Raw genomic sequence first — 14,148 nt, forward strand, 5'->3', positions numbered from 1 at the left:
CAGCCCTGCTGCCTGGGGGTGACAGGAGCCCCAGGGCCACTGAACCAGAGCCAGCCCTGCTGCCTGGGGTGACAGGAGCCCCAGGGCCACCTGAGCACAGGGAGTGACACACAGTGCCAGCAGAGAGTGAGCAGGGAGCCCCAGCAAAAGGGGCTAAGCCAGAGCTTTCCACAGCTGGGGTTTGGGATGTGGAAAAGGAATTTACCTGCAGCCTGTTATCCCAGAGCTCTGGGATGTGGAAAAGGAACCCAATGTCAGCCTGTTATCCCAGAGCTTTCCAAACTGGTGTTTGGGATGTGGAAAAGGAGCCCAATGTCAGCCTGTTATCCCAGAGCTCTGGGATGTGGAAGAGGAACCCAATGTCAGCCTGTTATCCCAGAGCTTTCCAAACTGGGGTTTGGGATGTGGAAGAGGAACCTACCTGCAGCCTGTGGCTCTGCACAGCCCTCTCAGTTTGGCACTGCAGTGCTGGGGAGCAGCAGGAGATCAAAGTAATGGTGCACACAGATATTGGCGTTTGGAGATTGGGAGATAAATAATTCATACATTGGAAATGGAGTTGGGTTGGGGATGTTATAGATTAATTCCATCTCACACTCTTTTTCCTCACTCCCACCACCCCCCTTTTTTTTTTGCTAGTGGGAGACCTACTGCCCTTGTCCCTTTCTTCTGATTTCTGAATCTGCCACAGGCACTGTTAGAATTACAGCAGTGATAGGAAAATATCAGGCGTGGGATTTGAATTAATGCTTTTAGACAAATCTCCATTCCATCTCTAATTCTAATGCTAATTACATTTGCAGATCAAAGCCTGTTCGTTAAAGTTTTGCTTTTGAATACATGTAAAGATTTTACTTTTTTGTTTGATTTTTTTCCCCATTTTTGGAGAAATGCTTCTTCCAGTAGAGACCAGATGTTCCTAAAATATCCTTTTGGAACAGCACAGCTTTGGTGCTCTGTTTTCCTTTCTTTGAGTCTTTTGTCTGCCCTGGGTGCAGCATTGTTCTGTTACTGTATAGGCAATCCATCTTTCTGACTTATTTGGTTTCTGTTTAGGAAAAGCCAGTGATAACTTAATAAGTGAGTGCAAATAATCCCAAACATGTTTAACTGCATGCTCAGCATTGCCAACTGCAGGTATTCAAAATTTGGATCAGCTTCAATAAGATTATGAGATTACAGGGAAGAGATTTGAAATACATGGAGAGACAATTGAGTTATTTTTATTTTTCCCTCTGACTCTCAGATTTATATGATTTACACTTCCTAGCTGCTTCTACAACTAGGAGGACTAGAAATTACCGCTTCTCTTTTATTTTTTTTCCCCTATGTGAAGCAGAACCTGTCTAACAAGGGCTCCTTAAATTGGGATTTTCAGAGACATAAATATCGTGCAACTCTTGCTGAAACCATAAACACTGGCAACACAGGCAGTGGTCTCACTGCATCCAGCCTGAGCCTGGCGTGTCCATACACGTTCACAGGATCAGAGCCCATTTTACAAGTGTCAGGTAATGAAAGTCAGGGAAAGTCAGAAATTTTTAACACCAAAACATAAGACAGAGATTTTTAACACCAGAGCCTCGGGGGTTGTAGCAAAAGAGAAGGAGCTCATTTGGGGAGGAAATAAAAAGAAGGGAAAAGAGAATGGTGGGATTGAAGTGTGGAAAGAGGGGATTAGGTGCTGAAAGGGGCTGGGGTGCATGCAGGAGGAAGCAGAAAGTGTTCAGAGGGTGAAAAAGCCAATTAGTGGAGTATAAATCTAAAAAAGCCAATTTCTGAACTAAGGAGGTGTTAACTTAAGGCAGCTAAGGAGAGGATTAGTCAGGGGAGTGACAGGGTGCAGTTTGGCAAAAGGGGGATTGCTGAGGCTGATCAGGACTGGACACAGCTCCAGTGCATTCCCCAAATGTCTGCAGTGTTGGAGCTGTGTGAGCAGAGCTGGTCCCTGCTGGGGATGAGCTGGGCCCAGCCTGGCTCTGCAAACCCTCTGGTGTTGGAGCTGTGTGAGCAGAGCTGGTCCTGGTCCCTGCTGGGGATGAGCTCTGAGCTCAGCCTGGCTCTGCAAACCCTCTGGTGTTGGAGCTGTGTGAGCAGAGCTGGTCCTGGTCCCTGCTGGGGATGAGCTGAGCCCGGCCTGGCTCTGCAAACCCTCTGGTGTTGGAGCTGTGTGAGCAGAGGTGGTCCTGGTCCCTGCTGGGGATGAGCTGAGCCCAGGCTGGCTCTGCAAACCCTCTGGTGTTGGAGCTGTGTGAGCAGAGCTGGTCCCTGCTGGGGATGAGCTGAGCCCAGGCTGGCTCTGCAAACCCTCTGGTGTCTGAGCTGTGTGAGCAGAGCTGGTCCCTGCTGGGGATGAGCTCTGAGCCCGGCCTGGCTCTGCAAACCCTCTGGTGTTGGAGCTGTGTGAGCAGAGCTGGTCCCTGCTGGGGATGAGCTGGGCCCAGCCTGGCTCTGCAAACCCTCTGGTGTTGGAGCTGTGTGAGCAGAGCTGGTCCTGGTCCCTGCTGGGGATGAGCTCAGAGCTCAGCCTGGCTCTGCAAACCCTCTGGTGTTGGAGCTGTGTGAGCAGAGCTGGTCCCTGCCGGGGATGAGCTCAGAGCCCGGCCTGGCTCTGCAAACCCTCTGGTGTTGGAGCTGTGTGAGCAGAGCTGGTCCCTGCCGGGGATGAGCTCTGAGCCCAGGCTGGCTCTGCAAACCCTCTGGTGTTGGAGCTGTGTGAGCAGAGCTGGTCCTGGTCCCTGCTGGGGATGAGCTGGGCCCAGGCTGGCTCTGCAAACCCTCTGGTGTTGAAGCTGTGTGAGCAGAGCTGGTCCCTGCTGGGGATGAGCTGAGCCCAGGCTGGCTCTGAGAGGGCATTGCTGCTGCAGGCTCCTCGGGTGCAGCCCAGCCTGATCCCATGTCTGCACCATCAGGAATCCTCACCTGAGCCGGGCACGGCTGCTCGGAGCCCCCAGAGCCTCCCGGCCACCGCCTGCAGAGGTCCCTGCAGCAGGGGCAGCCTCCCTGTCCCTGTCCCTGTCCCCAGGCACCTCTGAGGGCTGCAGCAGCTGAAGCCCTCCTGCACGCCCCACAGTAACAGCAGTTTAAATGCTTTTTGTCCCTCCAAAAAGCTTTGGGCTCCCATCACCAAGAATCTTCCCTTGGGTTTCTTTCTCCAAGGTGTCTGAAGTTGAGCACCTGGGTTCTGTGCCATGGGACAGCTGTGAGTGCTCCCTGCCACCTCTGCTCAGGCAGGGCTGGTGTTCTTGCACTCACCTGTGCAAGGGAGAGGAACACTAACAAATGTTGCTTTCTGTTCACTTCATATGGTGCTTTCTTTGGTTGGGTTTCATTTTGGTTTTTTCAACTGAAAAATCTGGAGGCAAAAACATCAAAAGACAATCAAGTTCTACTCACACACATCCACATGTTTTTGCAACCAAGTCAGTAATTTCCAATATTCGTCAATGCATGCAGAGGCTTTTGGATATAAATTGGTATCCCTAAAAAAATCTTTTGCAGAAGACTGTGGATTTGGCAGGAAGCTTGAGATTACCTGGGTGTCTAAGTGCTATCAGAAAAAGCTGCTTCCAATACACAACTAGTTCTGCTGGAACTCAATCCCCAGGAATTATAGTATTTATTTTTGAATAGCATTTGCTGCCCTCTCATCTATTCCCTAGAAGTTTATACACATAGACATAGAGATCAAACTTGTAGCTATAGGGATTCTCCACTGTCACAAGATTATTAGAAAATATCTAACAAGAAGAAATCCTCTTTCCTTTTGTCTTCTAAAAAGCTGCAGGATGGAAGAGGACACATCAGGTAGATGCAGGCTGCCATCCCAAAGCTGAGGGTTAGGAAGCATCTGCATGCAGTTGGGAATACAGCTCCACATGGGAAAAAAGAATAAAATGCAAAACCACTGAATTACCAGGCCAAGCTTTCAGCTGGGTAAATCAGCATTTTTCCCTTCAGCTCCCTGGAACTGTGCCTATTTATATCATCTAAGAATCTAGACAGTTATCTGGGCTTGCCAGCTCACTGTAGGGATAATCAGAGCTTTAGCCAATTAAATGTTCATTAGGGGCAAGACAGAAAGGAGACCAGGAGCCAGAACTCGGAAGCAGTCAGCACTTCTGCTCCTGGTGTTTTTTCACAGCACAGCACACACAGCACACACAGCCCAGCACAGCACACTTAGCACACACAGCACACACAGCACATTTATCTCCTCACCCTTATCCCTGGGCTGGCAGCAGCAGGGATGGGATGTGGACACCTTCATGTGGAAATACCTCAGCAGAAAGCTGCTCACCTTTATCCCAGAGGTGGGATGTGGACACCTTCATGTGGAAAGCTGCTTCGGGGCAGTCTCCCAGTGCCACGCTGTGATACCAAATCACACAGCACAGGGCCCCACCTGCAGCCTCCTCTGGCATTCATCTGACAGGGAACACCTGGAAGTCAGGAAGGGACAGGAGCAGTGAGTGCCAAATGGAATTTCCCTAGGAGACTGTCATTTAGCCTGGTGCACAGAAATAGCAACAAGGCTCCCACACCACGGATGTCTCATTTGAATCACAGTCAGACCCAGCACCATCTGTCCCTCCACAGTCACCCTTGATTCATGCCCTGCATTAATGGGGGATTCCAGCCACAGGAATAGAAACCAGCCTGGGCATGAAGTGTCAGCAGCCCCCAGCATTCCCCCTTTGGTGGATTTATCACTGGAGGTGACTCCCCTCAATCCCATTTGCTCACTTGGACGTGCACAGGGTACAGGCTGCTCTGGCAGTGAGGGTAAGAGGGAATCTCACCATCCTGAAGCAAAGCTCTCTCAAAGGTGCAGCCAGAATGTGCTGGCTGGGCTGCACAAAGCTTTAGGAAAGGTCACTGAGAGTAGTAAGAGTTGATAATGCAGAACAGAAAAAGGTAACAATTAGCCAGATATCTTAAAACACAACCCCCTTTTAAGGCTGGTGCTAGTTTTATCCACATAATGTCTGTTTTAGTGATTGGTTAGCTTCTCCCATTGCTGTGGCTCTTAAGTTTGGGGTTTTATTTTACAAATAACCTTGTGTCCTGTGAGGATGGCGGCTGCTCTTAACTCTGTGACACTTTATTGTAGTCACACCCTTGGGGGCATGGCTCTCATATTTACAATGTCTGTCCTAAAACATTTCTCACTTTCCTGATTCAAAGTTCTACTTCATGATTTTCAACTATTTTGGAGAAGGAGAGGAAGATTGTTTGTGTAAGCATCATTTTCCCAAAGGCAGGAAGGAACTGAGCCAAAGGAAAAGGTGTTACAGCACTGCCAGAAGAGAGTGAGCTGAGGACTGAAGAAGGAAACCTAAGAGAACCCATCAAGCCCTTCATTTGTGAATTTCTGTGCTTTCCCAGCTAACACTGCAGTGTTGTGATCAGCACATGCCAGGAGTGATGCCCAGGGCTGAGGCCATTGCCATGGCAGTGTGACCCCAGCAGCACAGGGAGGTGCAGGAGCAGGGACCAGCCCTGCTGCCCACAGGGGAGGAGGTGCAGAACGTCCTCCTGCCACATTTCAAGTTCTCACCCCAAAGAACAAAGCCTGTTTCAAAGTAAACATGATCAGATTTCTAAGCACGGATGACAGCAGGGCTAATGCTGATCACCTTTAATAATGGGTTGCAGAGCCAGCCCTGCCCATGGATGGTGCCAGCCCTGGAGCCCACAGGGTGAGCTGCATTCCTGGGAGCAGATCTGCAGCTTCCACCTGCACCTGTGCTGCCACATCCATGGGCTTTCTTTTCCCTTTTGAATTTCAGTTTGCTTTCCCTCAACTTTGGCTCCAACTTCCCCAGTGATGTTTGCCCCCTTCCTCAGTGGGATCTGGTTAGCTCATGGCAGCTGTGACAGAGCAAATCTTTGTCTTTTGAGGTGTCCATCCTCTCTGCTTTGCTCATTTTCCTCTGGCAGTAATTTCCTGCCCCGCTGGAGCCCCACAGAGGTTGTGAGTGACAAATGGCCCAGGTAATCTCGTTCTAGCTGGGGCACAGGCTCTGCACAGCTTCCCAGGGCACTGCACAGGAGCTGCCTCTGGGGAAAACACTGACCTGGGCAAACACTGACCTGCAGAGACAGGCCAGGTGAGTCTCTGATCACCAACTAAACAAAAGTAATTATTTTAATCCACACTGGTTTAAGGGAGAGAGAAGAAAAGACACCCTGATGAAGATTAAATAGCAGAATTCATATTAGAGGATTTCAATGTGGACTTAAGTTCACTAAGATGGAAAATGATTACATAAAATATGCATGACCATTGAAGTTGCTCACAAACAATATACTGCTAACTTTCTGACTTTCAGCAGTTAAGAAACAGTTTAAATGTCTGGGTATCCAGGCAAAGTGCCAGTTTATAAAGACTAGAAAAACAGGCCAAGGTGAAATTCACAGCTGTAAAATGTCTTTGCATCTCCTAAAATAAAGCCAGGTTGGCATATGCAGATTTGTCTGGGACTCTACATAACCACCAGCTTCTCTTTCAGTGGGGCTTGGAAGCAAACCTGCAGCAGAATAAATACCAGTATATCTGTAGATTTCCTGTATCTGTATTTCCATGACCCCTTTCAACCTGCTACTCATCCAAAATACTATAAAATCCAGAATGGAGTCCAAGTACATTAGTTTACCACCATTGCAAACACTGATTTCTGCAATGTAAAAAATGCCTACTGACCTCTACTGTCTTCTAGCCAAAATCCCATTTTCCTCAGTGACCATTATAATTCATAAAGTTCTGTGCTGCAAATGAGAATCTCTCAACAGCCAAGTGCCTGGTTCTGTCTTTTGTGACAGCCTGCAATGACATTTTGGGCATTTTGAACCTGGCCCTGGCAGAGCAGGTTTCCCCTCAGTCCCTGCATTACTACAGAAGTAAGAACATCATTTTCCAGGAGGAGAAGCTGTTGGTGAGCGTGCACACAGGAAAGGCAGCTGAGCTTGCAGTGAGCCCAGGCAGGGATGTTTGCAGCAGGCTGACAAGCTGCAGAGCTCCCATTAGCCCTGCAAGTCCTGCCCATGGAGAGCAGGGACAGGGACTCCAATTAATGTGTTTATAGAGGAAAATGCTGCTCGCAGTGTGCTGCTCCCAGCTGGGCTGACAGTGACTTCCCCAGATAAGAGCCTGCTGCTCCTCAGCTCCGGATCAGTGAGTCAGGCTGGGCGCTGGGAGCTCAGATGGCAGAGGGAATTTGCCGTGGTGAATTTGAAGTGCTTACGCTGCAGTCTGCAGCCTCCACCTGCGTGCTGCCTGCTTTGTTATTTACTGTAAATTTAACAAACCTTGCCCTCTGTTGATAAGGAGTTCCAGTGCTCAGCTTAGCCCACCAATTTCCCCTGTGCTGCCCCAAGCTTTTCTCATGTCACGTTTATTTTGGTGACTACAATACCTTTGTTTGTGCTCCCTCACACTGGCAGCAGTGCACGTTAATTCATCAAGCCTGACAGAATGTAAAATTACAGCACAACAATGAGAATGCTGGCCCTGCTCTGGTGTATAATTAAAGCGTGGTCATCCAGGGAAACTTGAGTTCCCTTTTGCAGGGAAGGCTTTTGTAATTCAGAGCAGCTAAACCCAGTAGTTATTCAGGCAGGGTAATTCTCTCTCCAGTATCTGCTCTTAGATGGGTATCTTGGGAAGGATCTCTGATGTGGGCACACAGGATGATCTGCATCTATTCCACCTCAGGCTCTGATTTCACAAGCTTAACAGAACTGGATTGGCTCCACAATGGATTAACAGACTTCTAGCAAAACCAGCTTGTGCTGCAGGAAATGTGGGGATGTAACAGGTTCAGCTCGGTCCTGACCTCATTCACTCATCACAGGATTCCCTGGTGCTTCCAGCAGGAACAGGGTGCTCCACGCTCTCTTCTGAGTGGAGCTTTTTGTGCTCTCCTCACCAAAACGGGTGAATTTACGCTGTGCCTGCTCCAAGCTGCCTTTGGCTGCCCTTAGGTCAACTGTTCTTTCTCATTTCCTCCCCTGGCTGCTCTGGCTGCTGAATTTAAGCAGCCTTTGTGCCTCCTCTGAAGAATAGAATAAGAAGTATATGAAATGCTATAGAAAAGACAAAGAAGAGAAGTTTAAGAACAAACTGAAATTTGTCTCCTTCCCTATTTCTAAAAGCAAATCTCATCATTCACAACAGCAGCAGAGAGTGGGATGGAGCCCTTCTTTCAGAATGCCACTGTGAGCTGGGGGTAAAGTGTTTGCAAGCAGCTCAGCTGCCAGCAAGGGTCTGTGCTTGTTTATGAAATTCCCTTCATGTGCACATGAGGCACAAAGGATGGATGCTGCTGAAATTCCAGCATCCACAGGGTACATTAAGGGCTTGTCTCAGCATGCTGCAAGAGAGGTAGAAGTCTGCAGGAGTTCTGTGCTGACAAGGGTTAGGAATTGAATGACTGATTAGAAATTACTACTATTTTACTCTTTTTTTTCAGTAACAAAAGCTCAGTTTTAGCCTGATGGCAACAGAATCCCTTTGTATAAGGACTCTGCTGCTCCCAGGCTCTGCACAGCACCCCTCTGGCCCAGGCCTGTGTTTGCTGACCACACTCAGTGCTCTGCACAAGCCCACACAAAGCTGTGGAGGCAAACAGACATGCATGAAGAATAGGTGCAATGCCACAAATCCTCCTTTGGATGTGCCTGGAGACTGGGAAACAAATCAGACAAGGGCAAAATAGTCCTTCTGTTCCATTTGTCTTTTTTCTATCTCAGTATTGCCTTTAATTGCAGTCATCTGGCTAAAGAGTTTACCTGGTAGGAATGCAGTGGCTTTGAGTCACACCGGTGAGCACCAGGTTATAACAGTGAACTTTCAAGGAGTAAAGGAAGAGGGGGAGATAGTTCATGGTGTATCATATATTTTAGAAAAACAGGAACTTCCAAGAGTGTCAAAACTGTTCCCCTTTCGTTGCTCTGACTCTTCACATTTTTCCTCTTGCACCAAAATAGACTATTTGTTTATTACAGCAGGAACTAATATTTTCCCTGTAGCCAGTTAAAAGAAATACATCCTCTTTGTGGCTTTGAAAATCCCTACAGGATTATGAATGAATACTTCAAGAGTGTATTATAAATTCAGACATGTCTATTGGGCTTTCAAGTATCACAGCGGGAGCTTCTTACTGAGGCAACCTGAGGGTAAAGGCTTTCCCACCTTTCCAAAGTGACTCCTCCCACAAAATTTTCTTGGGCTGAAGTTAAAAAAACCACCACCCTACCTAGTTCAGCTTCTTAGAGCTGCTCCATTCTAAGCAGAAGTGAATATAGATATAATTTAGTACAATCACACCCCCAGACGTGCCTCTGGAGCCTGCTTGCTCTTCCTGCAGCACCATGCACACTCTTTAAAGCAGGTTGTGGCTCGAGACCAATGCAGTTTCCATGTGAAAGCCTGAGCAGGCTGGGTGAGGAGCTGGTTTAGCATCCTGTGCTGCCCATGAGCTCTGAGCACCTGCCATTATCTCCCAGATTCCAGCTGGCAGCTCCCGGGGCTGTGGCAGGAGCACAGAGTGGGATTAGACACAGCCCATTTCTGCATCCCCTGCTGCGAGTGCTGAACCAGCAACTTTGCCATGTTTTGATCAGATGCACTCAGCGCTGACACATAAATCAGGGACAGTGCTAAAGGGAGCGGGGAGGAATCAGCAACAAAGAGGCAAAATCAAGGGCAACTTGGAAGGGAAGAATGGGACTAAAGAGAGTTTTAAAAGCACATGGCTTTGAATCTATATGTACTTACTTCTAAGGAAGATGAGGGGTGTTGCTGCTTTCAAAAGAATTCACTTTTTTCAGGCTTTTAAATGCACATCGCCCCCAGAAAAAACCTCCAGTGGGCTGAGCTAGGAGATGAAAATGAGTTCTAGCTGGAAACTGAAGGGCAGTTGATAAGAAGTCCTGTCAGGCAGTCTTTGAAATTTAAGAACAACCTCCAGCAAGCGGTGTAGGTGGTTCTTGTAGCACTGTGCATGCTGCTGACTTCATGGCTCAGCAGATGTGCTCGGGTGCAGCTCCCTCAGACAGAGCCAGAAGGGCTCAGGGACACGAACACAGCGGCCTCAGGGCTGTCAGCTCACAGGACAGGACATTGTTGAGAAAAGCCCAAGAGGATGGGGATCTCCCAAGGGTTCAGCTGATCTCTGGAGTGCCAGAGGACAGCCCACGGTGCTGCAGGGCTGGGGCAATGAGAAAGATCCGGGGCTGGCCACTGTTCCCAGGACACAGAGCAGGGACACGGGGACACTGCTGCCACTGCTCCTGCCCGGTGCCCAGCTGGGCATTCCCAGCACTCTGGCAGCACCTCTGAGGAAGCTGCAGCCATTAAGGAAATTGTCTTTCAAGAAAGCTTTGGAGCAAGAGGAATGAAGGAAACCTCCTACCAAGACATGCCTGTTCCTGCATGATGCTGCCATGCCATTTGCCACACTGCAAATGTGCAATTACAGCTGAATCCGAGGGTCTGTAGAATTCTGGCTGTCTAAACTCTCACTTTAAAACATAAAATCCCTTGGGTGCAGAAAAAAACCTTCATATGACAATACACAGACACACACACTTCCAAATTCTTGCACGTGTACTCAATTTTAAACATGTACAGAATTCTCTCAAGTCTCTTGAAGTACTAATTAAATATTAAATAAATAATGTACACAGGCACTTTTGCAGGACAGTGGTCTGAGACACAGCACTCCTCAAGCACTGCAGAGCACAATCAAGCACTTCTCAGAGCAATTTGGGGCTGAACTTTGGGAAGGTGTAAGACAGGAACCAATCAATGACACGAGTCTATGTGATTTAAAATCAGCACAACAAATGACAAGAAAACCCTGCAATTTCATCCAAGCTTGACTAGAAGGCCAAAGCCTACTCTTAGTTATTCCATTTTGCAGTGAACTTCTTGGTCTGAGTCCAAGATTTCCACATTTCCAGTGATAAAACTGAAGACCAGTTTTGTCTGATGCTCTCTGTCTGGCTTATTAAACCTGCTAATTTGTATTTATAACTATAAATATAGAGATCATAACCCAGGTCAAGCACTTTCTAAAATTCCCTGGTGTAGACTCACACAGCACAATATAACCCCTAGTTTTAGTTGGCAGAAACAAGGATGGAAGCAATAAGATCTTAAGCACTTGAAAAAACAAGATTGTTATCTCGGTTTTTCAATGCTATTAGGAGAAAAGTAGCCAGCAATATGTAGGTCATCGTCAGTAGCTGCTTTGGTAGCCTGTGAACAATTTAAAGGAAGGAAGAGGTTTCCCTTTGTGGTTGAATAAGTTACTCTATATCCATGAAGGAGCTGTGCTCACCCCAGAGGGAGCAGCATTATCAGCAAATGAATGAACAGGGCATTCTGTGTTATGCCAGGAGCACTGTCTTTGAAAACAAGGGAGACAAGGAGAGTGGATTCAGTGTGGCTTTTATTTTCCTGTCTGCCATTGTAACGGAGCTCCTCCATTAACTCATTCTTGTCAGGCTGAATTGAAAGTGACACTTAATAACTTGCACAGCATCTGCTCCCACTCCTGCCGCAGCCACGGGGCCCTGTGGGCAGAGCTGGTGGGTGGGAGAGGCTGGAACTGGCCCTGCTGAGGCACTGGGGACAGCTGGGGGCAAGCAAGGGTGTGCTGGGGCCACCCTGCTCCTCTTCAGGTCACCTGGAGTCTCCAGGTCCCACCGATGCACTGGTGAAAAATCTTTTCATCACCCCTAATGCCAGTGAACACTTCTGTCTGCAGCACTGCCACAGTGCTGGCACAGCACTGCCACACTGATGCTCTCACAAACCTTTGGCTGAGGCTTCTCATGCTATCCTGGTGCCATTTTTTGTGCTGTGGCTCATCCTCACCTGTGCCCTTTTCTGAGTGGAGTACAAGGAAGAAAACCCTCAAAAGTGGGACATATTTTCCCAGTGATAATCTTGTTTCCCTTTCCTTCCTTTTCCATCCCTCCTCTTATTTCACTGGGTTCTTTTGCAGTGGCCTAGATTTAGCATCCTTTTACAGCTGATTCTTGTGGCTGCAAAGCCCTGCTAATATCACATTGTACTAGTCAGAAAAAATTATTTAGGGCAGGGAGAGTCTTTTTGGTCTGTGTTAGCACACAGATGTCTTGAGACAGAACTGAAACTCAGAGGTGCTGCTACAATGTGAATGGTAGCAGGAGATTAAACATATTTATATCCATATCCCTGTATAGATAGCTGGAATGTGAAGGGAAACTGTTTCTTTACTCCCTTTATTTCTGATCCAAAATCACCCTACTCGCTTTTATTTTTTCAGACATCATCTATTTCTTTACCTTCCCTTCTACAACCCTTTCCTCAGCCTTTCTACACCCTTGAATTCTTGCTGCTGAGTTATTGGAGTATTGTTCACAGCTACTCCCTGTAGCAGAAGTACCAATGGTAATGATCCACTTGAAACAATTCTTAAAATCATTACTGAAAACTCTGATGCCCCAAAGCAGCCCAAAGAGGGCAATTCCCAAACATGGCAGCACAAGGCCATGCATGCATCTGCATTTCTGCTCCACCAGCCCAGCAGAAGAGGTTCCTGCTTTCCCTTGCAGCAGCCACAATTCCTGTGTTCATCACAGATCTGTGCCCTTCTGCTGATTCAGTGTTTGCATGGCTGTGCTCTCCACCAGACCTTGCAGCAATTTTGAAAGCAAAACCTATGAAAAACAAACCTTGCTTGTACCTTTTTTTCCCCTCAGTTGCTATTTTTAAACCAGAAAATGTCACAGTTCTGCTCTGGGACACAACCAAAATAAAGCAGTGATTCAGAGGAAAATAATAAAGGGGCCAAGAATAAGGGAATGAGAATTTCTGCAATCTGCTCTAACAGGACACAGAACCACAGGGTAACAGGGTGTGGAGGCCAAAAAAAAAAAAAAAAAGAAAAAGAAAAAAAGCTTTGTTTGAAGAACTTGCAAGTGACTCAAGAGCTGCAGTTCCCTTCCCTCAGTGCAGGGACTGTACCATCAAAGGGCTGTTTGCATGCACAGCATTCAACAAACCAGCTTGAGAGTCTCAGGAATTTAGATAGCATCCTCTTCTGGGGTTTGAATGGGCCTGCTGGATGTGATCCTGAGCTTTGCTCCTGGTGAGCTGGAGATCCTTTCTCTGTTAGAGCAGCGTGTGAGCCTGAGTGCCTGTGTCAGGATGGGTGATCTCAGCTCCTTGAGTGGTCTCCATTGTATGGGCTGATTGCATCGATTCTGCCCTGACACAGGAGCCCTGTGCAGCACTAACAAAACCAGAATAAATAAGCACAAATATTCATCATTCCTGGCCTGGGGAGGGTTGCAGGGCACCTGTGTGAAAATGCTGAGCAGCAATGCAGAGGGGCTGGAATGAGGCATTTGTCTGCACTGGTATCACTTCTCTGTGCTCATGATTTTGGACAAAGGAACATTGAATCCTCAGAGCTTGAATATCTGAACACATCTGATCTGTGCCTGAAGTGGGGGCACAGGATGGGTGCTCAGCACTCTCAGAATGCTCTCAAGGAGAGAATTATTCTGTCCCCATTCCAGAGTGTGATCAGAAAACCTCAGATTAATCCCCCTGGGGACTCAGGCTGTACCAGAGGGGGTCAGTCCTGAATCACTTCCCAAGTTCTTTGCAGTGTTACCAGGAGAAAACCCTTTAAAGCCCTGGTCTCAGAAGGGCCCTGCACTTTTCTCCCCCTGCTGCATGTGTGAAACCCATGTTTGTGCACAAGGCTTTTGGCAGGGTATCACACCCATAAGGTTCATCGTGTGCACCTTGCTGACTCTTACCAGAGGCATCTAGGAAACAGATGAATCAAAGCCATTTAAAGTGATGGTTGCCAGCAGGGATCAGCAGCCTGTTAAGCACCCAGAGCATCCAAACAGGCACTTGGAGCCTCTGCCATGTCCTGTGTGACTCCATCCGAATCTCATGGCTCAAAGGCAGCCCAGGAGGTGCCCTGCTCCCTGCACACACTGCAGCAATGGCACAGCTCCTGCCACAAACACACCTGCTCTGCCTGGGAACAGCTGGAGCTGCCCTGAGTCCAGCAGAGCTGCAGGAGCACAGAACTGAGGCTGAGCAGTTCACAGGTCCTGCTGTGGGAACGCCAG

At 48.0% G+C, this 14,148-nt stretch overlaps 1 long non-coding RNA gene across 1 annotated transcript in view; it reads right to left on the minus strand.

Moving 5' to 3' along the window:
* The window catches only part of LOC143695442 (uncharacterized), a 69,658-nt gene that overhangs the window by 14,539 nt on the left and 40,971 nt on the right, over positions 1-14,148 (minus strand). Inside the window, exons 2-3 of the long non-coding RNA XR_013184616.1 lie at positions 4,301-4,442; positions 3,256-3,355 (exon numbers count right to left, since the gene is read on the minus strand). This is a non-coding gene — a long non-coding RNA (uncharacterized LOC143695442). The remainder of the gene's footprint in view (positions 1-3,255; positions 3,356-4,300; positions 4,443-14,148) is intronic.

The sequence above is a fragment of the Agelaius phoeniceus genome, chromosome 18 (assembly GCF_051311805.1).
Source record: "Agelaius phoeniceus isolate bAgePho1 chromosome 18, bAgePho1.hap1, whole genome shotgun sequence".
NCBI lineage: Eukaryota > Metazoa > Chordata > Aves > Passeriformes > Icteridae > Agelaius > Agelaius phoeniceus.